Below are 12356 nucleotides of genomic sequence, written 5' to 3'. Positions count from 1 at the left end.
CCAACTCTCACTAGGGTACAGTTCCTGAAGGTGCTGACTCTCACTGGGATACAGTTCCTGAAGGTGCTGACTCTCACTGGGGTACAGTTCCTGAAGGTGCTGACTCTCACTGGGGTACAGTTCCTGAAGGTGCTGACTCTCACTGGGGTACAGGTAACAATTAATCAAATTTTTGAAAAAAATAAATTTTTTAAATATAGGGTCTAAAACTAAACTTACCTTACTGTAAATTCTTTAAAAATAATAAACCTGTGGAAAAAAAAATTCTAAATTGTACTAAAAGACCACTTACCTGTAAAACTAAGTACTTACGTCTGGTTTTTCCACGCGTAAAAACCGGAGGCCTTTACACTCGGGCAACTCTGAAAAAAAAAAGGAATTTCACTGCGCACGCGCTGCCTGTGCAGTCGCACGCGTTCTGCCTCTTAACCCCTTGGGTTAGAGGACAGGTGTGGTAAACCACTTTTGTCGTTCACTATCGTTACACTATAGTTATCACTGTTATATCGTTACTCTATGGTTATCACTGTTCACACTGTTGTATCACTATACGAGGTCGCCTCTTGTCACGCTGTTATACCTGGGCTGACCACTGCTGACTCCGCCCATGGCTCCACCTACCTGCCCAGGTATAAAGGTGGTCGACTGGCTGGTATTCCTCCTTGTTGGATCCGATCACCCACGAGGGTGGGCTCTGTTATTTAGCCAATAAAAACCTATAGTTACTTTCTTAACTCGTCGCTTTTCATTGGATGAATTGATAGGTATATCAATTTTATTGGCTAAATTTTAAAATGTCGACACTTGAGCAGTCAAACGACCAGCCAAATGCCCAGCTACAACAGCCACAGCAGCCAGCCTGGCTGCAAGCCCTCCGACCACCGTACCTGGATCTAAACCCACAGGCAGCAAACTCAGCCCTCGACTTCGAACACTGGCTGAGCTGTTTCGAATCCTACCTGGGAGAATCCGGCGTGCCTCAGAAATCCATGCTAAGAGTTCTGACCGCCCAAGTGAGCCCTAAAGTATTCGCACTCATCCGGGACCTTAAAACATACGAAGCCGCCATCAACCTGCTGAAACAACAGTACCGGAGCCCGGTAAACTCCATGTATGCCAGACACCTCCTAAGATCCCGCCCGCAACAGCCAGGAGAGTCGGTAGATGAATTTTTACGGGCGCTACAAGCACTCGGCAGGGACTGTGACTTTAAAGCGGTATCAGCGGCAGAAAATACTGAAGATAATGTCCGCGATGCCTTCGTGAAAGGCCTGCGGTCCGACTACGCACGGCAAAGACTTCTTGAAGCAAAGGACCTTGACCTGAACACAGCTGCAGCCCTTGCTCGCTCCCTAGAAGTGGCCCATCGGGACCTCGAGGCGTACTCCAGGTACAGTAATTTGCGACCCTGGGACTCGGGACCGACCCCGACCGCGATACCCCTCGCAGCGCCGCCCCTGGGACCTACCTCTGCGTCGGCGTCCCGGACCCGATCGGGACCGCCACCCCCGGTACCGGCTGCGACTTCGGACCCCCGCGATCGGGCCGCCGGCTGCTTCTTCTGCGGCCAGGCGAAACATCCTAGGGCGCGCTGCCCAGCGAGAAACGCGACGTGCTCAAGCTGCCTGAAGAAAGGCCACTTTGCTAAGGCCTGCAGAGGCCAACAGAGATCAACAGAGGCCAGCAGTGCCTCATGCGAGTTGTGGGGGCGGCCATCTTCCATCAAGGCCACAGATGCCAGCATCCCCACGTGTGAGTCATGGGGGCGGCCATCTTTGATCCAGGCAACCGACACCAGCAGTGCCTCATGTGAGTTGTGGGGGCAGCCATCTTCTCCGCCATTTTACCCTCCACGCTCGACCGCCACCTCGCCTCCGGACTCGACCACCGCCTCACCCGCAGACTACGGCAGCTCGCTGAGCCACACACTAGCCTCCGTCACACTGGACCAAGCCCGCCCACACCACCTGTCCAAGTCCATGATGGACATCAAAGTAAACGGCCGCGCCACGACCTGCCTGTTCGACAGCGGAAGCACGGAGAGTTTCATCCACCCAGACACGGTGAGCCACTACTCCCTCACTGTCCGGCCAACGCGCAACCGGATCTCGATGGCATCGAGGTCCCACGCCACAGACATCAGCGGCTACTGTGTCGTGACCCTGTCGGTTAAGGGCACGGAGTATAAAAATTTTAAACTCCTCGTCCTCCCCCAGCTCTGCGCTGCCGTCCTACTAGGGCTGGACTTCCAATCCCACCTCCAAAGCGTCACTCTAGCATACGGCGGACCCCTCCCCCCACTCACAGTCGACAACCAGCAGCCTTTAAACCGCCCACCGCGTAACACCTGCGGCCTATCCACCCTCAAGGTCCCGCCACCTTCCCTGTTCGCTAACCTCACCCCCGACTGCAAACCCGTCGCTACCAAGAGCAGGCGGTACAGCGCCGGGGACAGAGCCTTCATTAGCTCTGAGGTGCAGCGTCTCCTGAAGGAGGGCATCATCGAGGGGAGCAGCAGCCCCTGGCGTGCCCAGGTCGTGGTCGTTAAGACCGGCAATAAAAACCGCCTGGTCATCGACTACAGCCAGACCATAAACCGGTACACCCAGCTGGACGCATACCCCCTTCCCCGCATATCTGATATGGTCAATCAGATTGCACAATACCGAGTATTCTCTACCATCGACCTTAAGTCGGCCTACCACCAACTCCCTATCCGCCCTGAGGACCGCCAGTATACCGCCTTCGAGGCGAATGGCCGCCTCTACCACTTCCTTAGGGTTCCCTTCGGCGTCACCAACGGGGTTTCGGTCTTCCAAAGGGAGATGGACCGGATGGTTGACCAGAACGGGCTGCACGCCACGTTCCCCTATCTAGATAACGTCACCATCTGCGGTCGCGACCGGCAGGACCACGATGTTAATCTGGAAAGATTCCTCCGTACGGCCCAACGGCTGAACCTCACCTACAATAAGGAGAAATGTGTGTTTAACACCTCGCGCCTTGCCATCCTCAGCTGCGTAGTAGAGAACGGAGTCATCGGCCCCGATCCCGAAAGAATGCGCCCCCTCATGGAGTTACCTCTCCCCCACTGTCCAAAGGCGCTGAAGAGAACCCTGGGGCTCTTCGCCTGCTATGCCCAATGGGTGCCCAATTATGCGGACAAAGCCAGACCCCTCATGAAGTCCACATCCTTCCCCCTTACGGAGGAAGCGTGCGCTGCCTTCTCCCTCATTAAGGGAGACATTGCTAAGGCCACAATGCACGCGGTGGATGAGTCCATCCCCTTCCAAGTGGAGAGCGATGCATCCGACTTCGCCCTAGCCGCTACCCTTAACCAGGAGGGGAGACCGGTGGCCTTCTTCTCAAGGACCCTACAGGGCCCTGAGATCCGACACTCGTCGGTCGAGAAGGAGGCCCAGGCGATTGTGGAGGCTGTATGACGCTGGAGGCACTACCTGGCAGGCAAACGATTTACCCTCCTCACCGACCAGCGTTCGGTCGCTTTTATGTTTAATAACAAGCTGAGGGGTAAAATCAAGAACGACAAGATCTTGAGGTGGAGAATCGAACTCTCCACCTATGATTATGATATCTTGTACCGGCCAGGTAAGCTGAACGAACCCCCTGATGCTCTATCACGAATTACATGCGCCAACGCGCAAATTGATAGACTTCAGACCCTCCACAACGACCTCTGCCACCCCGGAGTCACCAGACTTTACCACTTCATTAAGGCCCGCAACCTGCCCTACTCCATCGAGGAGGTCAGGACCATGACCAGGAACTGCCAGACCTGTGCCGAGTGCAAACCGCATTTCTTTAGGCCGGACAGAGCAAGCCTGATCAAGGCCACCCGCCCCTTCGAGCGCTTGAGCATCGATTTTAAGGGGCCCCTCCCGTCCTCTGACCGTAATGTGTACTTCCTCAACATTGTTGATGAGTACTCCCGTTTCCCCTTCGCCTTCCCCTGCCCAGACATGACCAGTACCACGGTCATGAAATGCCTGAACGACCTCTTCGCCTTGTTCGGGTTCCCAAACTATATACATAGTGACCGGGGCTCCTCCTTCATGAGCGAGGAACTCCGCCAGTTCCTACTAGCAAGAGGTATTGCTGCAAGCAGGACCACCAGCTACAACCCTCGAGGGAACGGCCAGGTGGAAAGAGAGAACGCGACTGTATGGAAGGCCGTCCTCTTAGCCTTAAAGTCTAAGGGCCTCCCAACCTCCCGCTGGCAGGAAGTCCTCCCGGCAGCACTGCATTCCATCCGGTCACTACTTTGCACTGCCATTAACGCCACCCCCCATGAACTAATGTTTGTTTTCCCCAGGAAGTCGACTACGGGAACCACACTATCAACCTGGCTGACCTCTCCAGGGCCCGTCCTGCTGCGAAAGCATGTGAGGGCCCATAAAACGGACCCCCTGGTCGAGAGGGTGAACCTCCTGCACGCCAACCCTCAGTACGCCTATGTGGCATACCCAGACGGGCGGGAGGACACAGTCTCCTTGCGAGACCTCGCACCCTCGGGCATTCCGGAGACACCACCTTCACCCCCCCCCCACCGCCCCCCCCGATTCCAGCTCAGGTAGACGGCATGCCGGAACCCCACGAGCCCTCGCCGACCACGCAGACACCAGCATCACCACCGGAGAATGCAACACCGCCGCTGCGACGATCGGAAAGGCTTACGAGGCCTCCGGACAGACTGACATACCAGAACTGGTAGTACACATCACCCCGCCGGACTCAAATCTAAACAAGGGGTGAATGTGGTAAACCACTTTTGTCGTTCACTATCGTTACACTATAGTTATCACTGTTATATCGTTACTCTATGGTTATCACTGTTCACACTGTTGTATCACTATACGAGGTCGCCTCTTGTCACGCTGTTATACCTGGGCTGACCACTGCTGACTCCGCCCATGGCTCCACCTACCTGCCCAGGTATAAAGGTGGTCGACTGGCTGGTATTCCTCCTTGTTGGATCCGATCACCCACGAGGGTGGGCTCTGTTATTTAGCCAATAAAAACCGATAGTTACTTTCTTAACTCGTCGCTTTTCATTGGATGAATTGATAGGTATATCAACAAGAAATGCCGGTTTTCAGCGCATGCGCTGTGCATGCTGAAAACCGGCAATTCCTCCGGGCACACGCGTGTGTACCCCGTCCGTACTCACGCGTTGTGACAGGAATTACTGGGCCATTAATATGTATCAATGATTTGGATGAGGGAACCAAATGTAATATTTCCAAGTTTGCTGACGACACAAAACTAGGTGGGATTGTGAGTTGTGAGGAGGATGCAAAGAGGCTTCAGGGCGATTTAGACAAGTTGAGTGAGTGGGCAAATACATGGCAGATGCAGTTTAACGTGGATAAATGTGAAGTTATCCACTTCGGTCGGAAAAACAGAAAGGTAGAGTATTATTTAAATGGTGATAGAGAGGGGAAATGCTGAAGTACAAAGGGACCTGGATGTCCTTGTACACCAGTCACTGAAAGCAAACATGCAGGTGTAGCAAGCAGTTAGGAAGGCAAATGGTATGTTGGCCTTCATTGCAAGAGGATTTGCGTACAGGAGCAAGGATGTCTTACTACAGTTGTACAGGGTCTTGGTGAGGCCACACCTGGAGTACTGTGTGCAGTTTTGGTCTCCTTACCTAAGAAAAGATATACTTGTCATAGAGGGAGTGCAGCGAAGGTTCACCAGACTGATTCCTGGGATGGCAGGACTGTCGTATGAGGAGAGATTGGGTCGACTAGGCCTGTATTCACTAGAGTTTAGAAGAATGAGAGGGGATCTCACTGAAACATATAAAATTCTGACAGGGTTAGACAGACTGGATGAAGGATGTTTCCCCTGGCTGGGGGGTCTAGAACGATGGGTCACAGTCTCAGGATACGGGGTAGGACATTTAGGACTGAGATGAGGAGAAATTTCTTCACTCAGAGGGTGGTGAACCTGTGGAATTCTCTACCACAGAAGGCTGTAGAGGCCAAGTCACTGAATATATTTAAGAAGGAGATAGATAGATTTCTAGACACAAAAGGCATCAAGGGGTATGGGGAGAGAGTGGGAATATGGTATTGAGATAGAGGATCTGCCATGATATTGAATGGCGGAGCAGGCTCGAAGGGCAGAATGGCCGACTCCTGCTCCTATTTTTCTATGTTTGATGGGACAGTGTAGAGGGAGCTTTTCTCTGTATCTAACCCGTGCTGTACCTGCCCTGGGAGTGTTTGATGGGACAGTGTAGAGGGAGCTTTACTCTGTATCTAACCCATGCTGTACCTGCCCTGGGAGTGTTTGATGGGGCAGTGTAGAGGGAGCTTTACTCTGTATCTAACCCATGCTGTACCTGCCCTGGGAGTGTTTGATGGGACAGTGTAGAGGAAGCTTTACTCTGTATCTAACCCGTGCTGTACCTGCCCTGGGAGTGTTTGATGGGACAGTGTAGAGGGAGCTTTACTCTGTATCTAACCCATGCTTTACCTGCCCCGGGAGTGTTTGATGGGACAGTGTAGAGGGAGCTTTACTCTATATCTAACCCGTGCTGTACCTGCCCATGTTGGGATTAATTGGATATCTCTACCAAAGACCCGGTACAAGTACGATGGGCCGAATGGCCTCCTTCTGTGCTGTATCATTCTATGATTCTATGATCTCACTAAAGCTGCTGAAAAGAGAAAAAGAAAATGATTATGGACAGAAGACTGTCTCTCTCCAGGTCATGCCACACAATCCTGTCCTGGGGAAATAAACCTCCATTTCATTTCCACGGCCACCGCCTATTTGACCCAGAGATGAGCTTCCGACCCCATATCCTCTCCATCACAATGACCGTCTACTTCCACCTCCGTAACATCGCCCGTCTCCGCCCCTGCCTCAGCTCATCTGCTGCTGGAACCCTCATCCATGCCTTTGTTACGTTTAGACTCGACTATTCCAACACTCTCCAGGCCGGCCTCCCATTTTCCACCCTCCGTAAACTTCAGCTCATCCAAAACTCTGCTGCCCCGTGTCCTAACTCGCACCAAGTCCCGGTCACCCATCACCCCCTGTGCTCGCTGACCTACATTGGCTCCCAGTCTGGCAACGCCTTGATTTTAAAATTCTCGTATTTAAATCGCTCCATAGCCTCACCCCTCCCTATCTCTGTAACCTCCTCCGAGATCTCAGTGCTCCTCCAATTCTGGCCTCTTGCGCATCCCGATTTCCATCGCTCCACCATTGGCGGCCGTGCCTTCAGCTGCCTGGGCCCTAAGCTCTGGAATTCCCTCCCTAAACCTCTCCGCCTCCCTCTTCTCCCTCTCCTCCTTTAAGACCCACCTCTTTCACCAAGCTTTTAGTCACCCCTCCCGAAATCTCTGTCTTTGGCTTGTTGTCAATTTTTGTCTGATCACGCTCCTGTGAAGTGCCTTGGGACCTTTTACTACATTAAAGGCGCTATATAAATGCACGCAATTGTTTTAAGTACAGATGTTATATTGCAGCACCATCAAGTGGCCATAAGTGTGCTACTGTGGCGGAACCACCAGAGGATTACGGACAATTGTATATAATTCCTTTTACAGCAATGTAGTACAGCTGGGGGCTGCACCTTTAATGTATCTGTTGACTGTACTAGGGCTTCTTTCCTGTACTCCGCGTGATGACGTCATGCCGTCCGTCACGTGATCTCTCAACGGCGGGAAGAACGTGATGACGTCATGACGTCAGAGCCTCGAACCTTCTAGCAGTAGAGCTCGGAACCTGCTAGCAGTTGAGCTCGGAACCTGCTAGCAGTTGAGCTCGGAACCTGCTAGCAGTTGAGCTCGGAACCTTCTAGCAGTTCCAGAGAGGCTTTCAAGCAGACCAGACCTATTTGTATTGTATCCTACAGTTTCCTGTACAGCTTCGTTTGTTCATTAAATTTTATTGTTTTTGATTTTCTGAGTCGATCTCAATTCTTCGGCTCGGAACCCCAGTTCCTACACTACTACATTAACACGCTGTCCCATCCTGCTGCTATGGTTAATTCTATGATGTTGCCAATTTTCGAATTTCTGATCAAAAATTAAAATTAACACTGCAACCAGGGAATGGAATACTTGTAGAAATTTAGTCCCCAATGACAGCACCAAAACTTTCGGTTGAGACGTTAAACCGAGGCCCCATCTGCTCTCGGGTGGATGTAAAAGATCCCACAGCCACTATTTTGAAGAAGAGCAAGGGAGTTCTCCCGGTGTCCTGGGGCCAATATTGATCCCTCAATCAACTTCACTACAACAGATTTTCCGGTCATTATCACGTTGCTGTTTGTGGGAGCTTGCTGTGTGCAAATTGGCTGCTGCGTTTCCTACATTACAACAGTGACCACACTTCAAAAAGTGCTTCATTGGCTGTAAAGCGCTTTGAGACGGCAGTGGTCGTGAATGGCGCTATAGAAATGCAAGTCTTTTGTAGAAACCACAAACAGCAATGTGATAATGACCGGATAATATGTTTTTTTAGTGATGTTGATTGACTGATAAATATTGGCCCCATAACACCAGCGATAATTCCCCTGCTCTTCTTCCAATAGTGGCCGTGGGACTTATACGTCCATCTGAGAGGGCAGACGGAGTCTGTTTAATGTCTCATCCAAAAGTGCAGCGTTCCCTCAGTACTGCCCCTCTGACATTACGAGGCTCCCTCAGTACTGCCCCTCCGACAGTGCAGTACCCCCTCAGTACTGCCCCTCCGACAGTGCAGAGCTCCCTCAGTACTGCACCTCCGACAGTGCGGCGCTCCCTCAGTGCTGCCCCTTTGACAGTGTAGTGCTCCGTCAGTATTGACCCTCCGACAGAGCAGCGCTCCCTCAGTGCTGACCCTCCGACAGTGCAGCGCTCCCTCAGTACTGACCCTCCAACATTGCAGCGCTCCCTCGGTACTGCTCCTCCGACAGTGCGGCACTCCCTCAGTATGGACCCTCCGACAGTGCGGCACTCCCTCAGTACTGCCCCTCCAACAGTGCAGCGCTCCCTCAGTACTGCCCCTCCGACAGGGCAGCATCCTCAGTACTGACCCTCTGACAGTGCGGCACTCCCTCAGTGCTGCCCCTTAGACAGTGCGGCGCTCCCTCAGTACTGACCCTCCGACAGTGCTGCACTCCCTCAGTACTGCCACTCCAACAGTGCAGCGCTCCCTCAGTACTGCCCCTCCGACAGTGCGGCGCTCCCTCAGTACTGCTCCTCCGACAGTGCAGCGCTCCCTCAGTAATGCCCCTCCGACAATGCGGCGCTCCCTCAGTACTGCCCGTCTGACAGTGCAGCGCTCCCTCAGTACTGCCCCTTCGACAGTGTGGTGCTCCCTCAGTACTGCCCCTCCGACAGTGCGGCGCTCCCTCAGTACTGACCCTCCGACAGTGCGGCGCTCCCTCATTACTGACCCTCCGACAGTGCGGTGCTACCTCAGTACTGCCCCTTCAACGGTGCAGCACTCCCTCAGTACTGCCCCTCCGACAGTGCGGCACTCCCTCAGTACTGCCCCTCCAACAGTGTGGCGCTCCCTCAGTACTGCCCCTCTGACAGTGCGGCGCTCCCTCAGTACTGCCCCTCCGACATTGCGGTGAGCCCTCAGTACTGCCCCTCCGACAGTGCGGCGCTCCCTCAGTACTGACCCTCCAACAGTGCAGCGCTCCCTCAGTGACGCTGGCAAGAGGAAGCAGCTGATTGGGTGAGTACGGCCAGGTGAGTATTTATACTACTCTATAGTTTGACAGTTAAGATTAATAGTTTATAAAATTTAGAAGGTGTTCATTTTTGTGGTTATCGTTTCTAAGGTCTCTGTTGTGTATCGGGGAGTGCTAGTAACCAAGGGCCCTTGAGTATATCATTTAATTGTAGTGTAATTAGTGGTATTGATTTGATTTAATTTAATTTAAATTAATTAAAGGGTAAGTCATGGCAGCAAAGCTCGGCCCCGTGGCATGCTCCTCCTGCATTATGTGGGAAATCAGGGACACTTCCCGTGTCCCTGACGACCATGTGTGCGGGAAGTGTATCCAGCTGCAGCTACTGACAGACCGCACTGCGGCGCTGGAGCTGCGAATGGATACATACTGGAGCATTCGCGATGCTGAGGACATCGTGGATAGCACGTTTAGGGAGGTGGTCACACCGCAGGTAAAGGCTGCACAGGCAGGAAGGGAATGGGTAACCACCAGGCAGAGTAGTAGGTGCAGGCAGGTAGTGCAGGGGTCCCCTGTGGCCATCCCCCGCTCAAACAGATATACCACTTTGGATATTGTTGAGGGAGATGGCTTATCGGGGGAAGGCAGCAGCAGCCAACTTCCTGGCACCATGGGTGGTTCTGCTGCACAGGATGGGAAGAAAAAGAGTGGGAGAGCTATAGTGATAGGAGATTCTATTGTAAGGGGAATAGATAGGCGTTTCTGCGGCCGCAAACGAGACTCCAGGATAGTATGTTGCCTCCCTGGTGCAAGGGTCAAGGATGTCCCGGGGCGGCTGAAGGGCATTCTGGAGGGGGAGGGTGAACAACCAGTTGTCGTGGTGCATATAGATACCAACGATATAGGTAAAAAATGGGATGAGGTCCTAAAAGCTGAATATAGGGAGTTCGGAGGTAAATTTAAAAATAGGACCTTAAAGGTAGTAATCTCAGGATTGCTACCAGTGCCACGTGCTAGTCAGAGTAGAAATAGAAGGATATTTCAGATGAATATGTGGCTAGAGGAATGGTGCAAGGGGGAGGGATTCAAATTCCTGGGACATTGGAACCGGTTCTGGGGGAGGTGGGACCAGTACAAACTGGATGGTTTGCACCTGGGCGGGAGCAGGACCGATGTCCTAGGGGGAGTGTTTGCTAGTGCTGTTGGGGAGGGTTTAAACTAAAATGGCAGGGGGTTGGGAACCTGTGCAGGGAGACAGAGGAAAGGGAAGCAAGGATAAAAACAAAAGACAGGAAGGAGAAAAGCAAAAGTAGAAGGCAGAGTGTAGGATTTCGCAATAATTTTGAAATTTCCTACAGTTCTGAAGATTAATTTTGATTAAAGAATACCTGGGTAATATACCTTTAAAAATCCAGGGGATCAAAATGGCCGCCAGACCGCATGGCAAAAGACAAAGGACTTGAAAAGGCAGCTTGTGTGTGTGTCTGTGAAAAAGGTGAAGATCAAAGATGGCTGACCAGGCTGCCAATCAAAGGCAGTTCAGGGAGTTTCCCCTCCCTGCAGAGACAATCGATGTGTTTACAGAAACTGCTACACAAAGGATTAACCACTTGAGACTGGTTTCCAAGGCTATTTACTCAAGCAATCAAGGAAATGGACACATTTCAAACCACTGCAGCTTTATTCAAAAGCCCATCACAGACAATTGAAGACAAATTTAAACTGAAAAGGAACAGTTTAAACGAATGGGTAATTCATTCAAACCCATCCTTGACAATGGGGCAGCTGGATCCCTTTTGTTTTAGCCCAGATACATCCGGATCTGGGCGGGAACATTTTGGCCCCAAATTGGGGTATAAAAGATAGCTTCTCAGAAGCCATCTCTCTCTCTCTGGCCTTGCCTCCGTGCTCTCTATAACGTGGGAGCCTGCCTGAAGGAGTGGAACACCAGCACTTTACTTTTAAAATACTGGGTGTTTTTACTTCGGGGCAGTGAAGATCAAAGATCGCAGGGCACGGGAAGGCGTTTCCATTGGTGAGCATATATTTTTCTGGCCTTTTACAAGGCAAATTAGAATAGGTATAGGGGTGGGAATTAAGTGGGAATTTTGTTAGAACTGTGATTTTAGTCGATCTTCCCTCGTTGTGTCCGTTCTCTCCTCCCCTATTTAAGTAAGACGGTGTTGCACTGAGCAGAGAAGTGCTCCAGTGGACACTGAGTGGCTGTATTTAAAAGTGCTGTATATTTTAATAAAGGAGTGTTGCACTGAGCAAGGAGCGCTCTAGTGGACACTGAGTGTACTGCGTTAAGCAAAAGTGCTGTACCAGGCATAGCTGTGCTGTATCAATTTTTAAGTTGTTCCTTTCTTTTTGTTTCAATAAATACTGATCTGTTTTGCACCCAAACCACGAGTCACGTTTCTTTTTCTGTCCACATCGCTACCGAATAAGTCCAGCGGTCATAACCAGGAATAGGGGAGCGCTTCGAAACCGCACGGGAGTCCCTGGAGCAGCTCAGAGGCTTCTGACTGGCCAGAGACAATAACCTCAACCCCGCTAGCGTGTGCTAATTCCTTACAAGAGAAATCAAGAGTGTAAATCAAACAGGGCTACAGTAAATAATAATTCTAAAAGGACTAAGAGTGTTAAAAAAACAAGCCTGAAGGCTTTGTGTCTTAATGCGAGGAGCATT

This window comes from Somniosus microcephalus, chromosome 22 (genome assembly GCF_052327205.1).
Source record: "Somniosus microcephalus isolate GS21.2 chromosome 22, FLI_Smic_1.0, whole genome shotgun sequence".
In the NCBI taxonomy this organism is placed as follows: domain Eukaryota; kingdom Metazoa; phylum Chordata; class Chondrichthyes; order Squaliformes; family Somniosidae; genus Somniosus; species Somniosus microcephalus.
This window is presented reverse-complemented; position numbering follows the sequence as displayed.